Source organism: Phocoena phocoena, chromosome 1, assembly GCF_963924675.1.
Source record: "Phocoena phocoena chromosome 1, mPhoPho1.1, whole genome shotgun sequence".
In the NCBI taxonomy this organism is placed as follows: domain Eukaryota; kingdom Metazoa; phylum Chordata; class Mammalia; order Artiodactyla; family Phocoenidae; genus Phocoena; species Phocoena phocoena.
The window spans coordinates 28,775,066-28,794,552 of NC_089219.1; positions in this window are offsets into that span (position 1 = coordinate 28,775,066).

Here is a 19,487-nt window from a genome sequence, read left to right on the forward strand (position 1 = left end):
AGATAGGATTTTCCCTCCCTTTCCTCTTTGTCCCAAGCTTTAAAAAAATAATGTATTTTGATTGTTAAAAGTCTAAACATTACTGATACTCAGAGACAGGGAAAAATCATGAATCATTCCTCAACCTGAATAAAATAGTATCACATTTCTTTCAGGCAACAAATACTAATGTGCTGGTCTTAATAACCTTATAAAGCTTACATTCTAGTGGAGGAGGGGGCACCCAATAAACTAGTGAACAAAAATTGCAGATTGGGAGAGGGGTTATTAAGGAGATACTGTAATAGTATACAGGAGTACCTCACCATAGATCTGAGGTCCGGGAAAGGCATCTGAAATGTCTTGAGGTGTGAAGAGCGGTTGGGGGGCGGAGGGGAAGGGGTGAGTGTGAAGAGGAAGGAGAGGGCTCCTGGCCAAGGGAACCAGAAGCAGAGAGGCTCCAGGTCTAATAGAAAAGCGCTTTCCCCGTTAGGGGAGGCCGACCAGTATAGCTGTCGCATGATGAGGAAGAGTCTCGCTTGAGGGGAAAGGCAGGGGCCTCGTTACGCCTACAGCTGGCCCCGCTGGCCTCGGGATGGAGTTTGGGTCCTGGTGTGACCAGGCGTTATTAAAGAGTTTTTAACATGAAAATAATAAGAACTGATGTTTGTGTCAAGTCCTGTTTCATAATCTTTCCCCAAGTTATATTGTACATCCCCCCCCCCCAAAAAAAAAGGTCCTCAAAGCAACTCTACAGGCTTGATCAACTAACACTTGGTGGTCACTTGACCGCCTGCAGAGGAGGAGGTGCGTGGGTCGGTCCCAACTGGGCGTGGCGGGAGGGCCTCGAGAAGAAGGGGGCCTCTCCCCAGGACAAGATTGGCCCAGGGCCTTCACAGCTGCAGGTCTTGGTCCTGCACCTCAGACCAGCCACGCTTCACGAAGGCTCCTGTCCAGGTTAGCTATGCCGCCCTCCGCGACCTCGCCTTGGGCAGGCACTGTCCCGCACCAAAGTGGCGGGAGGAGTCCAGCCCCTCGGGGTTGTCTCCAGCAGGCACGGCAGGGCGGAGGGCCGCGGGAGGGCAGGCCCCGCCCAGCTCGCGGCCGTTGGTCGCACCCCATCGCGCTCGCCCCAGGCCCCGCCCAGGCTCGGCGCCGGCTCCGCGACACCTCCCCTGCGTCCTCCGCGCCGGCCGCGCCCGCACAGACGTCGCGTCCGCACGGTTAGGGCGGAGAGGCGAGGCTTGGATGTCGGGCGAGAGCCCGGGCAGCGGAACTGACGCCAGCAGGCTTCCGGGGGCGGCCCCCGGGGAGGTCGGCGGCGGCGCCGCAGTCGTGGAGGGGCACTGGGATCGTAGGCGGCCGCGGGCGACGCAAGTTCCGCACGGAGCCCGTCTCTTCTCGCCTCACGCTTCTTCCTCTCTCCTAGTTGCGCGCTGCCTCCCGACGGCCGCTCTTCCTGACGAGAGCTTTCGGAGTGCGGTTGCTGAGGAGAAGCCGTCACCACCCCGCCTCGGGGCCGAGTGAGGGTTCCTGTCGCGCCGCGTCGCCCCCTGCGCCGCCTCCTTGCCCTCAGTGGCGGGCGCCCTTCTCGCTGGAAGCATTCCCCCCAGCTCCATGAATGGAAATCGGCTCCGCAGGTGAGTGAGTCAGAGCTGCTGGTCCGTCCGTTGGGGGTAACCGCAGAGCATCGTCGCTCCCCGCGCCCCGGCCCAGGTGCGCGAGGTGAGCGCCGTCCCCCTTCGGTCCCCCGCCCGGCCCTTCCTCCGCCTCCCCGCAGACCCGCCGCAGTTCCCTGGAGCCACGGAGTAGGCGATGACACTGCGGGGAAGAGACTGCTCAGAGGGTTGAAGTTTGGAGATCCCTAGGCCATATTACTCTTTTTTCCCCGGAGTCTAGAAGGGTTTGCCATCTTTTTTGTTACTCCAGTTGAAGATACAACGGGGTGTGTATTCTTTAATCGGGTAGTGTGTCCCGTAGAGGCACTGGGTGGCCAGCCTTCTCCCTTATGTATCTCCCTTCTGTAGTTGTGAAGATGCATTAAGATAACAGATGAGAATTAAGTTTGAAACAGGTATTAGTGCAACGTCAAATGCAAGATGGAATTTCTTCCATCCCCGAGTTCTCATCTATGTTTGTGACAGCATGGGTACATATAATAGTTCCTGAGGATCTTGGAAATGTCATATCAGCCTGGATCACTGCTGATGTGAGGAGGTAGATCTTAAAATTGCTGACTATATATATATGTTTTCATTCTATATTCCCTAGAGAATCGGCTATCATATTCTTGGAAATTTGGAATTTAAGAAAACTGCTTCTCTCCTTGGGAAAAAAATGACAGTCTTGAGAAAAAATTGCATCATGGGCAGTACTTATTTTAAAAAAAGAAAAAGCACTTGTTTTGGTCTGTAGTTAATTGAAGGACATAAAGTAGGTGTTACATAACGATTTGCTTTCCAAATGATCATATTTGGTATGTTAAATTTGGAAGTGTGCTTCATCCAGCCAGTCACAGTTTTATAACTTAATTATGAAAATATTAAGCGGCGGGTGTCTTCTTACTAATAATACCACAAGTCCCTGAAATTCACATCTCATTTTGCCAATTTGAGAGGCACCTAAATATGAGATAAGAAAAACTTATATGAAAGAAACCAGTGACATAATGATATTAAAGGTTTTGTTGACTACGTTAAGGAGTATAATTGTCAAATAGATGCAAAAAGCCCTTAGGAATTGTAGAGGTGGGCTGGGGAGAAAGGTTTATTACAAGTTTTATTATATGGAATTTTCTCTAATCAATTTTTACCGTGTCTCTTTTGCATGCTCTTTTTTTTTTTTCATGTCTCCTTAAAAAGGGAAAGGTTTGTCTAGATTGTGAAGAGCTTTAGACTCTCGTTTGTTTATCATTGATTTGTAGGTTTCCGAAACTATGTTGCTTTTGTTTTCCAGTTTTCTAATACACTGTTTAGGGAATGTGATGATTTGGGAGCTATACGTGATTTTTACATAACTGTTCTGTTGTTGAGCCTGGAAAACAAACATGAAAGTTAAACACTTAACTACTTATCCTAAAATTTTAAAGATATTTCCAAAAATTTTTAAGGTTCTTTTCTTTTTTGCGTTTTTCATGTGAAATTATTCCCAAATATATGGGCAACATCTTAGAAAATACTTCTGAAGTCAAACTGCCTAGCCAAGGGGTCCAACTCACCAAGTACGATTCAGTAAATGCTCCTAAGAATTCTTGAGCTATAGATAAGTTTTACTTCTTTTTGCATGAGCCGTTGCTGAAATATATACCTATTTAACTGTCCTCACATCTGAGGAGGTATAGTTAGATTTGTCAGCCATATGCTTGGACATCGTGAAACACAAAGTTTATTCTTCAGTGCAGTTTATACATGATTGACTGTAATTTAATGATGAAGATAAAGTATAATTTGGCTTAAGATTGTCATCATCAAAACCAAAATTTTCATTCTTCCTGAGACGTGTAATTGTTATGCTGCAAGTGAAATCGAAAGCATAATTGGGAAAAATGTGCAACTAAGTCTAAAATCAAGAATTTGACAGATACATATTTTGGTTTAAAAAATTTTAGATGCATATTTTCTCTGATAGTCTATTGAGTCAGTGTTGGATCTTGGCTCTCCAATTTTGTTCTAAGTTTTTCTTTTGTGTGGAGATTCTCAGGAATCATCTTATGGCAAAATATTTTAAATTCTAATTGTTAGGTGGATACATAGAAAACTTAAATTTATTTACATTAGAGGACTAGAGATACAAATTCTATATAATTGTTCCTTGGCAAATCGTTCTTCACTAAAAGTTAATATTTGTCTATTCTTCCCTTTTGCATGTAATATTTTAAGTGATCTTTTAAGGATGTCCTGTACAATGTAGTGATTTAGTACTGTGTTAACTCTGATTTAACCAAAAAGCTGGCAGGCACAATTGGTTTTTAAATAATAATAATCAGTAGTTTAGCATCTGTGCCTATGACTCCTTAGTTAGGGGAACTTCTGATGAAACCCTATTTTTTTATGCTTTAATTACAGCTGGACTAAGAGTATATATATTTTCATTCCAAATAAAGTGGGAATAAAAGAAGCAGAAACATTCATTAAGATATCAGTTCTCCTGAGTAGCTATCTTTTAGGACTGTACTATTCTAGTATGTATTTTTAGGTAAAGTCAGACTACTGTTAAAGGGCAGAAGGAATTGTACTTACCTACCAATGGAAGAAAAACATTTTCTATTACCTTAAATTAATAATAATGCAAAGTGATTTGACATGTTTGGTAGATGTCTTATACAGCCTTGCAAAAGTGAATAGACTATGTTTCTTAGTTATATTCTTGAATTCCTGTTTGAATGTAGCTGTTTTAGGACTCTGTGCTTCTTTAATAATAAAAATCAAGAAAAGTTATTTGAGAACAAGTTCCAAAGGATGTGTGGAAGCTCAATTTGAATGAGGTGGATAAAAGTTGTGGATTCAAAGTACTAAAATATGTAATGCCATTAGGTTTTCAGTTTAGTATTTCTTTAATCCCTTGGGAAATGTTTTTATTGTTATATAGATTTTCTCACTTGTAGATTTTTGTCTTGAAGAAGATAAAATGCTGTTCTGTCTAGAGGGCATGAATTATAAACATGGAAAAGGTTTTTCTACTTTGTTGTTGCTTAACTTTTAGCTAGTGCTGCTCTGGAGTGACCATTTTAACTTTTTCGCTAGTATTTATTGCTGTTGACTGGCATTGGGACTTATAAAAATGTGCAAGATTATTTTGATTTTTGTTTTAGAATTTAATTTCTCTGACAGTGATGGAAAGCCCTGGGGGAAAACTGTAAAGGAGGCAAGAAACAACGTTTTTCTTCTAAACAAAGACTTGAAAGTAAAGCGGGAAAAAGAACATCTATGAAACCCTTAAACATAATTCGATTAACATGATGAAGACTTCAAAAAATTATCCTTGATTTCATCACCCTGATATATAACCACTCTTTAAAGTTTTAAACCAATTTCCAAGCTAATAAATGTATTAATTAAAAAAATTTTTTTAATGAAGTAATTTAGGAAAGTGGTTAAAATGAATGAAACAGTTTCTAAGTGCTACGTTTGCTCTTTCAGAGAATTTTATGTAATAGGTTGATAATTTAGAATTAATTTATATTATCCAGTGGGAACATTGCATTTGTTTGGTTCTGTAGGCCTGGTCTGAAAGTATGCAAAGAGGCCAGAGGCCCTGTAAAGGGGACATTTCCAGGAAAAGTTCTATGTTGTATATGGAAAAACCCTGGCTCGAGATAGAATTCTTGCCAAATTGTCATAAACTGTTAGATTCTAATTGAATACTACATTGCTTTATATCACAACCATCTTTTTTCACACTGGTTTCCATAGTCTTAAAATAATTGAGGGTCTACCTGAAAGATGAATTAAATATTATATTTCGTTAATCTAAAAAATTTTTTTCCTCTTATAATACTTAAAACTAGGATCTTAAGTAATTTATGTGTGGTTTGGTTTTCTTTTGTTTTAATGGATGGGAGGAAAAGGCAAGTGATCTGTTTTCAGGAAGGTAAAGCTAAAAAGATAATTTATTTAAGAATAGTATTCTTTCCAAACCTGTTTAGTCTCGGTTTGTTGTGATGAACAGCATTCACCAGACATTCCTGCTTCTAATTCAGTTGTCTAGGATACTCAATAGACCCTCATTCTTGGCTCATTAACAAAACAGATGTGAGAAAGAATATTGTGTGGTTTTTCAACCATAGTGGTTATGCTGTTAGGATACATGAACAGCCTTTCTGTATTTGGAGTTTCTATAGTTTTCTGCCTTTATCTGTGTTTTTAATATTAATGATTTTCTTTGGCTACCCATTGCTTTAAAAAAAAAAAAAGACTGCTGAGATTTAGCAAAATCTTGTTACACAACTGATGCTTTCTCTTATATCTTAAATGTGGGCTCTCTGTGGTTTGGTTGCAATAAATTATGTACATTAGTCTGGAATGTTAGTTTAATGAAATAATCTGGAAGAATTCTTTGTTTTAAATCAGCCAGTTATTCCTCTGTTGTTTCTAAATTATCAAGTTCTTGAGAAATCAGAAGATATCTGTAGGATATAGTCATGGGATATTTTTATATTCTTCATTTTTGCAAGAAAGTGTTCTCGGTTGTAGGCTTACATAATACAATTTTTGAGTCATTACCAATATTTGATATTTTAACTGATTTCTAAATCTAACAACAGAAGTTCATTAATCTATCTCTGAATTTTAAAAAAGGTTGAAGAATAGATTGTAAAATAGGCTTATATCTTAGCAGTGAAGTCCTTTTGTTTGTTTGTTTGAAGAAACTTATAGCTTCTAAATTAGGACTTGCTCTCTATCTGGGTATTTAACATAAAAGTGGCATTCTCTAAAATTACTCAAAATTTTTCTAAATTTTTGCTTGGGTGATCAAAGTTTTTCAAAAGCTACCCAAACTTTAATTATAAAATAAATCACAAGGCATTTCCATAGTGCGTGGGCTACTTGTTTTCCAGGGAGAAAAATGGCTTTGAAATAATGGTTCCCCATAGTGCATCTGAGAAATTTAACCCCCAACAGTCGAATGTTCTAGAGTGATTATTTAGCTACAGTGAATATAATAAATGTAATCTGTTATAAGTGCATTGTGTTTATACAGGTTCACTGAATGAATACGTAGACTTAGTAGATAAGAAGTTACTGAAATCTCATGCTGATGTTTACTAGTTAGCCTTGTGGACTTAACTAGTAAACAGGCATTTAATTATGTCAGATTTTGAGGTCAACACATTTATTTTTTCAAAACAAAAATAAAAATTTTTTCCTGGTTGTAAAAATGCATGTTTATTATTTTTTAAAAAGCAAACAGTAAAAGAAAGTCTAAAATAGAAATGACAATAAAATGATCCCATTCTCCAGATAAAACCATTGCAAATTTTTCTTGTATATCTTCTCAAGCGTCCATCTGTCATCATATTGTTTTTAACCTGCTTTTTCTACTCAATATTGTATCATGGATATTTTTCCTTATCATTACTTATATCTATGTAGCAATATAGCAACATAATTTTTACTGAGTACATAGCATTTAAATTTTTTATTTTATTTATTTATTTTTTTGCTGCACTGCGTGGCTTGTGGGATCTTAGTTCTCAGAGCAGGGATTGAACCCAGGCCCTTGGCAGTGAAAGTGCGAAGTTCTAACCACTGGACTGCCAGGGAATTCCCACGTTTAATTTTATATTATTAATTAGTGTCATTGATGGTGGATTAGATTTCTTTCCAGTTTTTTATAAAATTATAACTAAAACTTTGGTAATTATCCTAATATATACATCTTTGTATAGTGATCCAGTGATTGCTTTAGGATAAATTCCTAGAAGTAGAATGGTTGAAACGAGGTATCCCATGAATATCAAAGCAAAAGTTCCCAGTGAAAATCCACAATTTGGTAATAGGCTATAGTAGTGCTGTAGTTGATTCTTATTTCTTCATTGCTTATTTTCATCAATCACATTTACTATAGACTATAATTTAGCTTTGGACTCACTAGTACACGTTAGATTGTTAGGTCAGTGAACAACACGCACATATGCTTTGAAAATGTATGGTTTTTTGTTTGAAGTTTAACATGGTTAGTTGTTATTAGCCAGTACTTGCTGTAGCTACTAAAAGAAAAGTTTGAAGTAGAAATGCCAGATAGTGCATTTTATTTCTGTGTAATTACATTTTCAACTCTAGTGGGCAATATATGTATTTGTTAAATAACTAAAATGTGCCTCTCTGGAAGTATAATTTGTTGTATTGACAGAATTATTTCTTCCAGTAATTTACATTAAAATATTTTGTATACTTAAATTTGATGATTTTATGGTCAGTTACAGTAGAGTTCTGTTACATTGCTTATTCATGAAACAGAATTTTGGTTTTTACCAGTTTATATAAAAAGCATGAGGGAAAATAACAATAGTGGAGAAAAAAATCGTCAGTGGAATATAGTGTAGAAAGCATGGGTTTTGGAAACAAATCCTGGCTCTCAAATTAACATGGTAACGATGTGTCATTGTAGGTTCATCGATTGTAACAAATTTACCACTCTGGTGTGGGGATGTTGATATTCGGGGAGGCTGTGCATATGTGGGGGCAGGAGGCATATGGGCAATCTCTACCTTCTGCTCAGTTTTGCTGTGAACCCACAACTGCTCTAAAAAATAAAGTCTATTAAAAAAATTAATTGTGGGGCTTCCCTGGTGGCGCAGTGGTTGAGAGTCCGCCTGCCGATGCAGGGGACGCAGGTTCGTGCCCCGGTCCACGAAGATCCCACATGCCACGGAGCGGCTGGGCCTGTGAGCCATGGCCACTGAGCCTGTGCGTCCGGAGCCTGTGCTCCCCAACGGGAGAGGCCACAACAGTGAGAGGCCCGCGTATCGCAAAAAAAAAAAAAAAAAATTAATTGTGACTTTGGGCAGTGCTTTTAATCTTCCTTAATCTTAGTTTCCTTATCTGTATAATGGTATAGTAAAGAGATTCAGTATGCAAAGGAAATGACATTCCTCTCTTCCTAATTTTTAAGACATTTTATTATAGAAAATTGAGGATGTATATGCAGAACTGTATAATAAACTCCCATGTACCCATCGCCCATGTCCAGTCATGTCCGTTCTACTTTCCCCTCCCCTGTATTTTTTGAAGCATATTCTAGACATAATAATATTTTATTTATAAATATCTACTAAGTACATCTATAAGAGATATGGGGGACTTCCCTGGTGGTCCAGTGGTTAAGACTCCATGCTTTCACTGCAGGGGGAGCGGGTTCAATCCCTGGTTGGGGAACCTTGCAAGGCGAAGCCAAAAAAAAAAAAGTTATGGACTCTTTAAATAAGCCACAGTACCATTATCACAGCATAAAATAATAGTATAACCCTTTATATCAAATATTCAATCAGTATTCAAATTTCAACTTGTCTCAGATATTATTCTTTTTTTTTTAAACAATTTGCCTTTTTAAAATTTATTTCATTTTTGAGTCAGGATCCAGATAAGTTTCCCACATTGTGAATGATTGATACGTCTTTTAAGTGCCTCTTAATTTGTAAGTTTTCTATCCTCTTTCCCCCTACAATTTATGGATTGTTTGTCCTTTTAGACTTTCTCACAGTCTGGATTTTGCTGGTTCCATCTTCATGGTGTAATTTAACGTGTTTCTCTAAATTTACTGTAAACTGCTAGGACCAAAAAGCTTGATCAGATTCAAGGCATGTGGGATCTTAGTTCCCCATCCAACCAGGGATCGAACCCCCATCCCGTGCTGTCTGGACGCACAGGCTCAGCGGCCATGGCTCACGGGCCCAGCCGCTCCGCGGCACGTGGGATCCTCCCGGACAGGGGCACGAACCCGTGTTCCCTGCATCGGCAGATGGACTCTCAACCACTGCGCCACCAGGGAACCCCAGGGTATTCTTTTTGAACTTACTGCAGCCAGGTTTTTGTCCCTAGAACTTCACTGAAATTGCTTTTATCTAAGTCAACAAAGAATTTGTTAAACCCAGTGGTCAGTTCCCAAATCTTAATTTTATTTGTCTCTTCAACTTCATTTGATTACTTTGCTTCCTTCTAGACATTCCTTTTCCACTTGGCTTCCTGGCCACCACATTCTCCAGGTCCTCCTCCAACCTTATTGGCTATCACTTTTCTGCTTCCTTGCTGTTTCATCTTCATCTCCCCAATCTCTAAACATTGGGAGTTTCCCAGAGCTTATTAGTATTCTTCTGTATCCTGCCACAGTCAGGGTGATCTCCTCTGGTCCAGTGGTTTCAAATATCACTAATATGCCAAGGGCACTCATAGCTACATTTCCAGCCTGGACCTCTCCCTTGAACTCCACACCCATCTAACTACCTACTAGATGCCTACTTGTACAGAAACCTTGACGTTAACATGTCCTAAAAATCCTCTTGATTTCTTCTCAAAGCTTTCTGTTATTCCTGAGTCTTTCCTGTCTCAGTAAGTGCATTTCCAATTCTTTTAGTTGCTTAGACCAAAAAGCTTTGAGAACTCTTTTCTCTCATACCCCACACCTAATCCATTAGCAGTTCCCATTAGGTCTACCATCTAAATATTTTCCACATTGACCTCATTCCCATAGCTGCTACCACCCCTGCCCTAGCCAACATTAGCTTTTGCGTGGAAAGTCGACTAGCCTACTAACTGGTCTCCCTGCTTGTACTTTTACATATAATTTTTCATACAGCAGCTAGAGTGATTGTTTAAAAAAAGTTTAAGTCAGATCATAATGCTTCTTGATTCAGAACCCTTTGTTGGTTTCTCATGTCTCAGAATAAAATCCAAAGACCTCATCATGGCTTGCAAATCCTATAAGATCTGATCTCCCAGCATCTTTCTGACCTCATCTCCTACCGTTCTCTCTGCTCCAGGCACAGTGGTCTCCTTGCTGTTCATCAAACACCAAGCAAACTTCTGCTTTTTCCTTTATACTTGATTTTTCCTTGCCTGGAATGTTCTTTCAGCTGTCTACATGACTTTTTCTTTCACTTCTGTTTTATGCCTACTTGTCACCTTTTCAAAGAGGTCTTCTTTGACAAACCTATCTAATATGGCTAACTACCCCCCCCACACACACACATTTTCTATCCCCATAACCTATCTTATTTTTTTAAAAATAAATTTATTTATTTATTTTTATTTTGGGCTGCATTGGGTCTTTGTTGCTGTGCGCGGGCTAAGCGGCGAGTGGGGGCTACTCTTCATTGTGGTGCCCGTGCTTCTCATTGGGTGGCTTCTCTTGTTGAAGAGCACGGGCTCTAGGTGCACGGGCTTCAGTAGTTGTGGCTCATGGGCTCTAGAGCACAGGCTCAGTAGTTGTGGCGCACAGGCTTAGTTGCTCCGCGGCATGTGGGATCTTCCCAGAGCAGGGCTCGAACCCGTGTCCCCTGCATTGGCAGGTGGATTCTTAACCACTGTGCCACCAGGGAAACCCTAACCTATCTTATTGTTTTATAGCAGTTATTACTACCTAATTGGCAAAAAAGAAATACAATATAATCTGCCCCACACCCCTATAAAACCTTCATGAGGACCAGGTCTTTATTGTTATTATTAAAATTACTATTCACTTGAACAATGTTTCGCACTTAGGATACAGTAAATATTTGTGGGGTTTTTTTGTTTGTTTGTTTTTTGTGATACGCGGGCCTCTCACTGTTGTGGCCTCTCCTGTTGCGGAGCACAGGCTCCGTACGCGCAGGCTCAGCGGCCATGGCTCACAGGCCCAGCCGCTTCGCGGCATGTGGGATCTTCCCGGACCCGGGCACGAACCCACGTCCCCTGCATCGGCAAGCGGACTCTCAACCACTGCGCCACCAGGGAAGCCCTACAGTAAATATTTGAACACATTTACGAGTCAATGAATGATAGATTTTCAGCACGTGTTAGTTTGTAGTAGTATAGTGTACTGATTAAAAGCCCAGGCTCTGAAATCAGACTACCTGTTTGCAAATCCTAGCTTTGCCACTTTCTGTGAACATGTTTTTTAATCTCCTTGTGCTTCAGTTTCCTCAGTATAATATAGTACCTGCCTCAAAAGTTATGTTGTAAGAAATCACCAAATGTATATCAGATATGTAATACTCAATACATGTTAGCTGTTATTGTTGTTGTAATTTTGGGTTATCCCCGAGTATATTGTGAACTACTTAAGCAAAGTAACTGACTTATTAATTAATCCATGTATCTATAAAACCTCGAACATAATAATTGTTCAATAAATAGAATAGATAAATGACTTTTTATGTTTTTGATTTTTAAAAAATTGTCTATGGGGGCAGTGAATTTCAGAAGAGAATGGGGGTTATAGAAAAATGAAGCATTATTATTAAGCCAATCCTGATAGTCATCACATGTAAATAAAACAGCAGAAAGTTATTTTTTAAACACATAAAAGGTTTTTTAAAATTGTAATGCCTAATGCTAGAGAGGGCATAGGAGAGAAATCTGGTGATAGTAATGCATTTATATGCCAGTTTGGTAGTAAATACCAAGAGTCAGAAACATGTTTCTGTTCCTATCCTTTGACCTGGTAGGTCTCTTTCTGAAATTTATCTGAAGGAAAAAATTCTATATGCCACTTTCCCTCTGTAGCTCCCCCAAATAAAACAGTAGATGCTTGATGCAGAGAAATTCACTTAGCATAGTTGTGTGAAATGTTGTAGCTGTTTATTTATATTAATATTTATTGAAGAGCTACTACTTTTTTTAATGGCTTCTGTGCCAGGCACATCTAGAATGTATAGGTCATTTTATCTCATTTTTAAAATAAGGTAACTGAATGTACCTCAACATAACAGAGGCCATATATGACAAAGCCCACAGCTAGTATCATACTCAGTGGTGAAAAGCTGAAAGCTTTTCCTCTGAGATCAGGAGCAAGACAAGAAGCCTCCTCTCAACACTTTTATTCAAATAGTGCTGGAAGTCCTAGCCAGAACAGTTAGGCAGGAAAAAGAAAGAAAAGGCATCTGAATTGGAATGGAAGGAGTAAAATTGTCTCTGTTTGCAGATGACATGCTATTATATATAGAAAACCCTAAAGACTGCATGAAAAACTATAAGAAGTAATAAATGAATTTAGTAGAGTTGCGGGATACAAAATCAATATACAAAATCTATTGCATTTCTGGACTTCCCTGGTGGTCCAGTGGTTAAGAATCCACCTTCCAGTGCAGAGGACGCAGGTTTGATCCCTGGTCGGGGAACTAAGATCCCACATACCGTGGGGCACCTGAGCCCGCGCGCCGCAACTACTGAGTCTGTGCGCTTTAGAGCCCATGTGCCACAACTAGAGAGCCCACGTGCTGCAACTGCTGAGTCCGCATGCTCTGGAACCTGCGTGCCACAACTAGAGAAGCCCATGCAGCACAACGAAAGATCCCACATGCCTCAACGAAGATCCTGCATGCCGCAACTAAGACCCGATGCAGCCAAATAAATAAATAAATTTATAACAAAAAAGCCAAAATCTACTGCATTTCTATACACTAACAACTAAATATCAAAAGGATAAATTTTTTAAAAGTCCCATTTATGGTAGCATCAAAAACAATAAAATGCTTATGAATAAATTTAACCAAGAAAGTCAAAGATCTAGGGGCTTCCCTGGTGGCGCAGTGGTTGAGAGTCCGCCTGCCAATGCAGGGGACACGGGTTCATGCCCCGGTCCGGGAAGATCCCACATGCCGCGGAGCAGCTGGGCCCGTGAGCCATGGCCAATGAGCCCGCGCGTCCAGAGCCTGTGCTCTGCAATGGGAGAGGCCACAACAGTGAGAGGCCCGCAGACCGCCAAAAAAAAAAAAGAAAAAGAAAAAGAAAGTCAAAGATCTACACATTGAAAACTATAAGACATTGATGAAAGCAATCAAAGAAGACACAAATATATGGAAGGATATCCTGTGCTCATGTATTGGAAGAATTAATATTGTTTAAATGTCCACACTACCCAAAGTGATCTACAGATTCAGTGCAGTCCCTATCAAAATTGCAATGGCCAAAAAAAAAAAAAAAAGAAAGAAATTGCAATGGCATTTTCTACAGAAATAGAAAAAACAATCCTAAAATTTATGTGGAACCACAAAAGACCCCCAATAGCCAAAGCAGTCTTGAGAAGGATGAGCAAAGAAAACTTCCTGATTTCAAACTATTTTATAAAGTTATGTCAAAACAGTGTGGTATTGGCATAAGAATAGGCACATAGATCAATGTGAGCCCAGAAATAAACCCATGCATGTATGGTCAGTTAGTTTTTGACAAAGGAGCAAAGACTATACAGTGGGTAAAGGATAGTCTCTTCAATAAATGGTGTTGGGTAAACTGGATAGCCATATGCAAAAGAATGAAACTAGACCCCAACTTATACCATGTATAGAAATTAAAATGGATCAAAGACTTTAACAGAAGACCTGAAACCATAAAACTAGAAGAAAACAGCACATGAGCTCCTTGACATTGGTCTTGGCAATGATTTTTAAAATTTAATAGCAAAAGCAAAGGCAACAAAAGCAAAAATAAAGAGGTGAGACTCCATCAAATTAAAAGGCTTCTGCTCAGCAAAGGAAACCATTGACAAAATTAAAAGGAAACTTATAGAATGGGAGAAAATATTTGCAAACCACATACCTGATATGGGGTTAGTATCCAAAATATACAAGAAACTCTTACAACTCAGTAGCAAAAAAAACCAACTCAGTTAAAAAATGGGCAAAGGGCGGAGCAGCTAAGCCTGTGCACCACAACCACTGAGCCTGCGCTCTAGGGCCCGCGAACCACAATTACTGAGCCCACGTGCCACAACTACTAAAGCCCACGCGCCTAGAGCCTGAGCTCTGCAACAAGAGAAGCCACTGCAATGAGAAGCCCGCTCACCGCAACGAAGAGTAGCCCCCGCTCGCAGCAACTAGAGAAAGCCTGCACAGCAACGAGGACCCAACAATGAAGACCCAATGCAGCCATAAATAAATAGATAGATAGATAGATAAATTTATTAAAAAAATAAAATGGGCAAAGGACCTGAATAGACATTTTTCCAAAGAAGACATACAAATGGCCAACTGGTACATAAAAGGTGCTCAGCATCACCAGTCATCATGGAAATGCAAATCAAAACCACAGTGAGATATAACCTCATACCTGTTAGGATGACTTTTATCAAAAAGACAAGATGATAAATGCTGTTGAGAGTGTGGAGAAAAGAGAAGCCTTATACACTGTTGGTGGGAACATAAACTGGTACGGCCACGATGGAAAACTGTATGGAGGTTCCTCAAGAAATTAAAAATAGAGCCACCATATGTTCCTTTACCAGGGGGGAGGGGTGGAGGGGAGAGATAGATTGAGAGTTTGGGATTGACATGTACACACCGCTGTATTTAAAATAGATAACCAACAAGGACCTACTGTATAGCACAGGGAACTCTGCACAATATTCTGTAATAACCTAGATGGGGAAAGAATTTGAAAGAAATAGACACATGTATATGTATAACTGAATCACTTTACTGTTCACGTGAAGCTAACACAACATTGTTAATCAACTATACTCCAATATTTAAAAAAAAAAAAAGAATAGGGCTACCATATATTCCAGCAATCCCACTTCTGGGTATATATCCGAAGGAAACGAAACCATTATCTTGAAGAGATATCTGTACTCTAATGTTCATTGCAGCATTCACAGTAGCCAGGGTATGGAGACTATCTTAAGTATCCATCAGCGGATGAATGAATCAAGAAAATGTGATATGTGTGTACACACACACACACACACACACACATATGCACATAGTGGAATATTACTTAGCCTTAAAAAAAGAAGGGAATCCTGTTATTTCTGACAACATGGATGAGCCTGGAGGGCACTATGCTAAGTATAATAAGACAAAGACAAATACTACATGGTATCACTTATATGTGGAATCTAAAAAAAAAAGTCAAACTGAGAAACAGTAGAAAAATGGTTGCCAGGGAGTGGGGGAAATAGGGAAAAGTTGGTACAAGGGTACAAACTTTGAGCTATAAAATAAATAAGGTCTGAGGATCCAATGTATAACACAGTGACTATAGTTGATAATACTCTGTTGTATAATTGAAATTTGCTGAGAGAGTAGAACTTAAATGTTCTAAGTCCCCCCTCATCCCCCAAAAAAGGTGAATATGTGGAGTGATGAATGAGTTAATTAACTTGACGGGGAGAATCTTTTCACAGTGCACAGGTATGTCAAATCATTGTGTTGTGCAGTCTAAATATCATTTTAAAAAATACACTACCAAATGTAAAATAGATAGCTAGTGGGAAGCAGCCGCATAGCACAGGGAGATCAGCTCTGTGCTTTGTGACCACCTAGAGGGGTGGGATAGGGAGGGTGGGAGGGAGACGCAAGAGGGAGGAGACATGGGGATATATGTATATGTAAAGCTGATTCACTTTGTTATAAAGCAGAAACTAACACACCATTGTACAGCAGTTATACTCCAATAAAGATGTTAAAAAAAAAGATCCCACATATAAGTGAAAATAATAATAATAATAGGCAACTGAGTCTTAGAGGCTGTGACTTTCCCCTGGTCATTAGATCTGGAATTTGAACTCAGGTTTGAGACCATACTTCAGTTGAAGTAATTAATATAATTACTCCTTTTATCAGTTAAGAGTTTTAGTTGCAAATAACAGCAATCCAACAGAAACTAATTTAAGCAAAAGGGGTTTATTGGCTCATGGAACGCAAGGCAGGTTGAATAGCAAGCAATAGGAAGAACCGGTTTGTAGCTGAGCTTGCATCTGGAGCAGGTGGAACTAGTAACTCATGGTATCAGACTACTCCATCTCTTATTTTGATTTCTCTCTATTTGTAGCTCTCTACTTGTAGCTTCCATTTTCTCTCACTGTTGATTGGCTTTTTCTACACATCAGAACACCTGATCTCCAACAGCTATTATATCTCACAGCTTTAGTCCCTGAAGAGGAAATACCTGATTGTTGTTTAGGTCCCAAGTTAAAACCAAAAAAAATTCCCAGGGAAAAGGCTTATTACTTTCTCTTGGTTCTGGTGTCCATCCCTAGATGAGTCAGTTGTGGTGTCAGCTTCACGTAAGAACATATCAGTTGCTGGTATTCATGTAGTACATGAGAGTGTGTGTAGTTTTCAAGAGAATAGCCAGTAGGTGGAGGAAAAGGGTGGGGTTGTGTTTAGCATACAATCCTGTGAATATCCACTACAACTGCTTATGTTTCACTATTTATAATAGTGAAACATTGGAAGCAAGCTAAATATTCTTGAGTGGAACCTGGTCAGTTTTACTTCATCAACTTAATGTATTATTACATAACCATTAAAATTATGAATATGAAGACCTTAGTAATACAGATATGCTTATGAGGCTATGTTAAGTGGGAACAGAATATAACATTTTATATACAGTGTGTTTGCTACTGTGAAACTTGAAAATGTAATGGAAGGGATTCAGATTACTCAAACAAATTTATGAGGTAGTGTGACAGAGGGTCACTGTGCTCCACAGTCTGGTCCCTAGCTTTGCAGATCCTGATGCTTGGTTTTGCCAGGCATCCAGAGCTGATCATCACCTTGAGGGACCGATTGATGCTAACCAAGTTCACAAGAAACTAATATATAAGTCATAATGCCAATTTAATTATTTACAAAGAAAAATACTATTTCCAGAGCATAAAGAAGATTCATGTTGACTAGTCAGCGACTTATCTCCCTCCGGCCATCTATATGGGTATACAGACAGTAATCAGAAGGTTGCTTTGTAATCGTGGAATCAGAACAAGGGACTTAATATGATGTGCTCTTTAGTATTAGGGATAGAAATATGAGTCACTCATAAACTCTGTCCTCAGGTCACTCAATTTGTAAGAAAATGCAGGTAGTTAAATAGCTATAGAATTTTCTCCGTGTGGAGTAGACAGATTATTTTATTAGGCTCAGAACTTCCACTAAAGAAAACTAAAAAATCTGGATAAGATGGAGCAAAATGCCTTCTTAAGAGGATGGAATAATTAAGAATAGGTTACTGAAAATCAGACATTCTGTATCACAACCACTAGTTGGGAGACTATTTCCCTTTATTTTATTTTTATAAATTTATTTATTTATTTTTGGGCTGCGTTGGGTCTTCTTTGCTGAGCATGGGCTTTCTCTAGTTGTGGCGAGCAGGGGCTACTCTTTGTGCAAGCTTCTCGTTGCGGTGGCTTCCGTTGTTGAGCACGGGCTCTAGGCGTGCGGGTTTCAGTAGTTGTGACACGTGGGCTCAGTAGTTGTGGCACACGGGCTTAGTTGTTCCGAGGCATGTGGGATCTTCCCAGACCAGGGATCAAACCCGTGTCCCCTGCATTGGCAGGCGGATTCTTAACCACTGCGCCACCAGGGAAGTACCCCCTGAGTTAATTTTTTTTTTTTTTTTAATTTATTTTTGGCTGCGTTGGGTCTTCGTTGCTGCATGTGGGCTTTTCTCTAGTTGTGTCAGGCGGGGACTACTCTCTGTTGCGGTGCGTGGGCTTCTCACTGCGGTGGCTTCTCTTGTTGTGGAGCACAGGCTCTAAGGACGCAGGCTTCAGCAGTTGCGGAGCACGGGCTCAGTAGTTGTGGCTTGCAGGCTCTAGAGCGCAGGCTCAGGAGTTGTGGCGCACGGACTTAGTTGCTCCGCGGCATGTGGGATCTTCCCGGACCAGGGCTTGATCCCGTGTCCCCTGCATTGACAGGCGGGTTCTTAACCACTGCGCCACCAGGGAAGCCCTGAGTTAATTTTTGAAAAATGTTTTAAGTCTGTGTCCAGATTCTTTTTTTTTTTTTCCCCTTTAGCATGTGGATATCCATCCACTTGTTTATCAGCACCATTGCTTGAAAAGACTCCTTTTTCCGTTGAATTGCCTTTGCTCCTTTGTCAAAGATCAGTTGACTTGTGGTTCAATTTTGGGGCTGTGTATTCCTCTGATGTATTTTTCTATTCTTTGACAAAACCCCACACTGTCGCGATTATTGTAGCCTTATACGTTAGCACCAAAAAAAGAAAAGAAAGAAATACTTAGGTATAAATCTAACAAAATACGTACGAGATCTATGTGAGGAAAACTACAAAACTCTGGTTTAAAAAAATCAAAGAAATCAAAGAAAATCTAAATAAATAGAGATATTTTATTATACATGGATAGGAAGACTCAGTATAAAGATGTCAGCTCTTCTCAACTTGATTTATATACTTAGCACAATTCCAAGCAAAATCCCAGCAAGTTATTTTGTGGATATTGACAAACTGATTGTAAAGTTTATAGGGAAAGGCAAAATACCCAGAACAGCTACATGATATTAAAGGAGATTAAAGTCAGAGAACTGATTGACAGTACCTGATTTCAAAACTTACTGTAAAATATCATAATCGAGACAGTGTATTATTGACAAAAGGATAAACAAATATATCAGTGGAACACAATAGAGAGCAGAGCAGAATGGGTTCCAATCCCAGTTCTGCTACTTACTAGCTATGAAATTTTAGGCAAATCATTTCAGTTTTCCTCATCTATAAAATCATTATGAAGTTTGGGGTTCCATTTGTTTATTTTTGCTTTTATTTCTATTGCCTTGGGAGACTGACCTAAGAAAACGTTGGTATGATTTATAATCAAACTTATAAGGTTTTGCACAGCAAAGGAAACCATAAACAAAATGCAAAGGCATCCTACGGACTGGGAGAAAAATATGTACAAGTGATGCGACCGACAGGGCTTAATTTCCAAAATATACAAACAGCTCCTACAATTCAATGACAAAAAAACCCATTAAAAAAGGTGGGCAGAAGACCTAAATAGACATTTCTACAAAGAAGACATAAAGATGGCCAACAGGAACATGAAAAGATGTTCCACATCACTAATTATTA